Raw genomic sequence first — 6,908 nt, 5'->3', positions numbered from 1 at the left:
ATTTGTGTAAGGTAAGTAGTCTTATATTTTATAAAATACACGAGAGATATTGAGTATATAAGTAAGCAGGTGTTATACGCTAGTGACGTGATTTTAAAGGCATCCAGAGTGGACAACATAATTAGCAGGTTGGACTGTTACAGTTTAAATTAGACTTTAAATAAAATGACTTTTGAAACTTGTGATTGTTCTTGTATTTTCAAGTACTAATTCTCTTTTAGGATGATATTCGTTGAATGAACGCTACCTATTTACCAGGAAAGATATGGTAGACAGATATAGTATGATTGGATTAACGGGCGGTGTACTATCTTTCTTAAACTAAAGAGATGTTGAATAGATTAAAAGTAACTTTTAATCTTGTGTTTTTAAATATGATATGTTCGTAAGTCAAAATTAAAAAGTTGTCAAAAAAATGAATGATACGTATTCTTAATTATGCTATATCGAAAATTAGAATTAAAGAGTTGAAATAAAGGAGATTACTTAGATACAGATAATCTCAACATAGAATGAATATTATATTATGCATATAAAAAATTTAATAAGATTGCGTTGAACTGAAATTGAAAGATTAAAATGGACAATTAAATTCGAGCAGGTTACTAATTAGACTAAAATAGATCAAATTAAAAAATGAATTATATCATGACCCAGTTTAATTTGAACAATGATCAAAGTTTTTTTTGTAAAGCAATCAAATATAACTTCACAAGTTACAAACCTTTGGAAGTGGGAAAAAAGTTAATATTTAACATATAGGAATCATATATGAAAAAAACTATAATAATATTTTATAAAACTATATTTAGGTATGAAATCTCAAAATTCAAAAAATATAAGTATCTTCGTTAGTTTCACTTTTGAAACTAATCAATTAAATCATAAATAATCGAAGGTACAATTTTCAATAGCTAATCAAAGTTTCTTTTTATGAAGTCTTATATTGATGCTTTAAAGTAAAATTACCTTTAACAGAAGCATTTTATTTTCGAATTAAATGAAATTTTTTGTCACGTTTTAAATTAGTCCAATTTCAAAATAGGAGCGGCTCAAGCATATTAGTGGTCTAAGGCAAAAATCAAACAGGACTTTAAACTTGAATTGTTAATAACATTTATATAATTGATTTCTTCTAGTTTTCAATTGATAATATAATCATTCTTATTTTAAGTTATTTTTCACTAGATATAGTACTCCAAATATGTCAAATTTCTTCTAATAATTCCTTCATTTTCATGAAAAGTTTACTTTTTCTATTCAATATTTGTTAATAAATAATAACTTACAACCTATTATTATTAAAAATAAGGCCCCTTAAATTTAGGAACCTAAGACACATATCTTTTTTTTAACATGTCACCCCTGTTTCAAAATCGAATACCTAATACTTAAAAGTGAAATTGAAAAATAAGCAAATAGTAGATGTTCAAAATGGTCAATTGCTCCCTATTTCAAAATTTGTGGCTTATTTCTAGTGGAAAAATATTTTTTTTTATACAATAAAGAAAGTCAAGACTCTTTTTTGTCAAAAAGAAAATAAAAAATAAAAAATCTTCCATTTTCAAGTGCGGAAGATTACACTAATAATGAGTGCATTTTGATCATTATAAGACCTTATTAAAAATAATTATTACTCTTTTCTTTCCAAACAAAGAAAATATATATTATATCATTGTGATTTACTGTATTTAGGTAATCGTACCTTATGTTGTTGTTACGATTTTTTCGCATAAATATCTTGTTCTATTTTACTATTAGTTATCATGTTTTTTTTTACTGTTATTTCTTTGATTATTTTAATTTGTCTGAGCTAAGGGTCTTTCAGAAACAACATTTTTATCTCGAAAAAAAGTGTAGTAATAAAACTTACATATATTCTATCTTCCTTAGACACCACTTTATAAAATTTTACCTGATATGTTATTATCTTCGTCGTCATTCCAACCAAAAGAAATAATGGGGAAAAAATAGAACCAATTATTTATTATTTGTTTTTTTAAAAAAAGCATATAATTGGAGTACTAAATGAACATGAACAATTGTTACATTTTAAGGAATTTTTCCTTTTTTTTTGTTTTACCCATTTTAAAGACTTGTTAACTATTTTAATTAGAGGAGGAGTATATTCTTGAGACAATAAATCATGAGAAAAGCCAACATCCTTTTTGACAAAAACTTCCATTAATAACTACTAGTGATTACATTTTGATCATTAGTCCTTGTTAATAATTATAATAATAATTAGTCCTTTCTTTCCAATAAAAAATAATAATGATGATGTTTGAATTACAAATTTTCAATTATTATATACATATATATTTAATAATTGTTTCCTCATTAATATATGTATACATAGTTCGAGATGAAAGTGATGAATGGAGATGCACTTATGACGTGAATCCTAAATTATCATAATGAATTTTTAGTTGAAACTTCAAAGTATTTATAAAATGGGAAATTAACACTTTTAGTTCCTTAATGATAAATGATTTTGATTCTTATTAAGTATTTTTGGTAAAGTATATTTAGCTTTTAATAAGTTATATGTCCATTTTGGTTGTGAATTTTGACAACTTTAATGAATTATGAAGTATTACATTCAATTATCGATTGTTCATGTATTTCATATTTGAAATTAATATACTTCGAAAAGTAATATAAATTTAAAACGCACATTTGAGTAAATTAAAAATAAAATACGCTTAATCAACTATTTTAATATCAAATTAAAGTGAAAAGATTGTATATAATGACAAATTATTAATTCAAATTAAATGTTATAACCACATTTTGATTTAATTGTACCATGTAGCAAACTGTCGGTCGTCTCTCTCCCTCAAACTCTCGCTCACCACTCTCCCTCTCTCGTTCGCTCCTTCTGTCGCTCGACTCTCTCGCTTTATACAATCAGAAATGTAAAAATTGTGTTTCTGTTTGTATAAAGCGAGAGAAAATTGTATATACACATGCAAATACATATATCTTCGTCCTATACACTTATAATTATACAATACAAATATTCTCCTGCGCAGTTCTCTTATGTCTTTCTCTCTATCTCGCTTTATGCAAACACATATTATACAATACAATGTATATTTTATATTTGTATAAAGCGAGAGAGAGAGAGTGATATTTGATATACAAACGTTTTATTTCGATTCAATTATATACAATTCAAATTTTATACAGATATACAAACACATAAAATTAAATTGAGAGGCTGCCAAACTTTTTTACAAATGGACTCTGCCAGCGAAATTATACAAATTTGAAGAGGAGTCAGCGAATTATACAATTCTTCTTTTGTATATATGTATAGCAAAATAGCCTAACTTCTTCTATATATATGTATAGCGAAATAGTCATAGCATATTTACTATGGAGCATAATTACACAATTATAACTATAACATACAAAAATAAATTTTATATTTGCTATATGTAAAAATTGCTCGATTAAAATTCATTAACAATTAAAAGACTAGAAGTGCTATTTAAAGTCTAGTTTTATTCTAATGAAAACTTTGTGATTGTGTGAAAAGTAACAAGTGTCGTATATAAAAAGTTGATAGAGAAAGATGTACACTAGCTATGGTGATGAATTTCTCCGACTTTAATTTACTCCTCCGTCTTATTTTATGTGATACTTTTTAAATTTTAAATTTTAAATAAATATATTTTTGACGATAAGTTTTTTATAGATCTTTTAAGCATTTTGAATTATAATAAAACCTCACTAAATCAGTACTCGATTAATTAATAATCTCTCTAAGATAATAATTTTCTACGGTCCTATTAGGTCAATGAAAAAAATCTCTCATTTCGATAAAATAATAAGATTATATATTTTAAAAAGATCTTTATATAAATATATGGTCCCATAAATATTATAAACTAAAAATTGTTTAAAAAAGTACAAATATATCTCAAAAAATTTAGTGAAATATGATTTTATTATGTTTGTTTTTTATTAAAATATAAATCAAGCTGAAGCTCATTTCTAGCTTTTCTTATTGCACCCAAAAGTTTCAGTATTATCTTTCTAATTGCACCATAAAATTGTGAAGAGTTCTAGATGCAAGTGTTTTCTTACGTGTAATTGATTTCAATTGTATTGTATCATCTTCAACTTTATCATCAAGATTATTTTTTCAATGATATCCACAATTTGTTCTAAGCTCTAGACCTCTGAAAATTTATTATTTTCACCCATTCGATAAGTTATTACCGTCCACTTTATTGTAGTAACCGAACTCATTAATCATGACCTAAAGTTCATGAATGACGTTTTCGCAAGTGGGATCTTTCAAATTCTTTGATATTTCATCCCTGAACAATTTTTTCAGTATATAAACTCTTTAAATTAATAAATAATTTATCTGTTCAATAATACCTCTACAAATACTAATATTTTATGATCCCATCTATATTGATTTAAAGAAGTTTTACTATTCTACCAACGACCACTTCTAATTGTCATAGTTTCCTTTTTAGAGTCAAATTATAAAAAATTTGACTATCATTTTACGATATATATTTTCATCATATTGTATATGCAAAAAATTGCAATTTATACTATTTTTCGTATAGCTTTTCAATATGTAAAATTTTGTCTAGAATATTAAATCAATGTAATCTAATTTAACATTGAAAATTAATCAAATTGACTTTCGAAAAGCGCAATATCACAAATAAAAGTGAATGGAGGGAGTATAAATTATCATGAATTATAGTACTTTTTACGTAGTTTACATTTATATAAATTTCATTTAAAAAATATTTGAAGATTTTGTGTGTAAATTTCTAGCCAAATTTAAATTGTTTGACTTAAAACAAAAAGTATCGATTGTGCTGTATAAAATGAGACAGAGGAAACAGAATTTTTGAGTTCTAAGTCTTCAAAAATAAAAACTTATATTAAGCTTGAGAATACAGCCTTCAAATATGAATTTTGTTATATGCTATTTAATTTTGATTAAATTTCAATATAAATATCGAACACCATTTTTTATTTTTTATTTTTTTTAAAAAAAAAGAGAAATCTACGGATTACAGAGTGGTTGCACTAAATAGCATTATTAATGATTAATTAATCATTCATAAAGATAAGCTATTCGCTAATATCCTACTCCCTCCGTTTTATATTATTTATCCCTTATTGATCTGATATATCCTTCAAAAAATGATTAGATATGTGTTTTAGTAAATTAACCTTATTAATAATGGTTTGAAATTCTAAAAATTAGTTATTATTATATTATAACATTATTTAATACTAAAGATAATATTAAAAAAATTAACTTGATTTAATAAAATAGACAAGAAAAATGAAACGTCGATTATTATATAAGAGTCGAATAAAATAAAATGAAAGGGTATAAATTAAAGAAACTTCTTCTACTTTATATTTCTTTCTTCCTATATTAATTATCTCAAATTACTGATCAATTTACAAAATCAAGATTAAATTAGTATTTTTTTACTGTTACAATCAATTCTTCTTTTTTTTTTAAAAAGTGTAAATAAGTTTGTAAATTTTTTTTTGAAAATCTCGGGGGATAAATTTGTAAAGTATCCTTATTTTATGATTCACTAAACGTGTAAATAAAAAAAAGACAATTAATATGAAACGAAACGATTATAATATTATCAAAGAATAAATTAAATTGACTAATAATACACCCACTTTGAAACCTTTTTTTATGCCATCATGCTTTGTCATGACCAGAATAAAAATATATTCTTCTATTTAAATAAATAGAATTAGCTTTCACATTAATCTAGGATTAGGGTTGAGTGGTAGAGGGATTAGCTTCTAATTCTATATTTCCATTCCACCAAGCACCAACTAATTTGATTAGTCAAAATATGATATCGTCATGCACAATTATTTAATCAATAATTGTTAGCTAATGCAAGAAACATCACTAACCCTAGATCAGATCTAGAAGTTTGATTACGAATTTACATGAATAAAAATAATGATACGAAGTGAATCGATATAATTTCAAGCAAATAGATACAAAGTGAAACAAATAAATTCAATATAGATAAAGTATAACTTTTTTAAATTCACACTTTTTCGAATTAATACAAAAAGATATAAATTTCCTATTAAATTAACAAATTTTATCTAGCGTCTGTTCAAAAATTCAACAAAAAATATATAGTTGAAAACAAAATATTGTAGTAGATTAATTTAGTTGAATTCAAAATGTAATTTCAAATATCAGATGAAAAATCAAAAAAAAAAAATTTATTTAGGTTAGGGGCTATCACTACACAACATTTAATACATATTAGTATAATTATAATATTATTATATAAAGTTAATAACGTCCCCACTAGCTAATGAACTTTTCAAGACCACTTGTGTGCTAAAAGATCAGAATCGTATTCTCTTAATTTAATTTTTTCATTTTAAAAAGTCAAAGATATTTTTTCTTTAATTACTTATTCTATGCGTTTTTAAAAAAAATATGGGATAAAAAGTATAATGATTCTACTAGCATGATTTGACTTATAGTATGTTTTATCAAAATTTTGAGAAGTTAATATATATACATATAATATAAAAAAATAAAAATTTCTAGAAGCACATTTAGAATTTTGACAAAACATATATTGTTGTATAAAAATATTTGGGATAATGTATAAGTACACTTTTAATCTATGTTCGAAATATCAGAGACACGCTTATATTATACTAATAAGGTTTTATTACCCTCTGAAGTTATTTTGTTAATAATTTTCTACTCTTTTTTGACCTAACGTTGGTTGACTTTTTTTTTCAAGTTGGTGTCAAGTAGGCCGAAAATGATAGAAAATTACTTATAAAATAAGTTCAGTGGGGTAATAGGATCTTAGTATAATATAAGTGTGCCTCTGAAATTTCGGGCATAAATT

This window comes from Solanum pennellii, chromosome 5 (genome assembly GCF_001406875.1).
Source record: "Solanum pennellii chromosome 5, SPENNV200".
In the NCBI taxonomy this organism is placed as follows: domain Eukaryota; kingdom Viridiplantae; phylum Streptophyta; class Magnoliopsida; order Solanales; family Solanaceae; genus Solanum; species Solanum pennellii.
The sequence above is the reverse complement of the archived record's forward strand: the minus strand, read 5'-3'. Positions refer to the sequence as shown.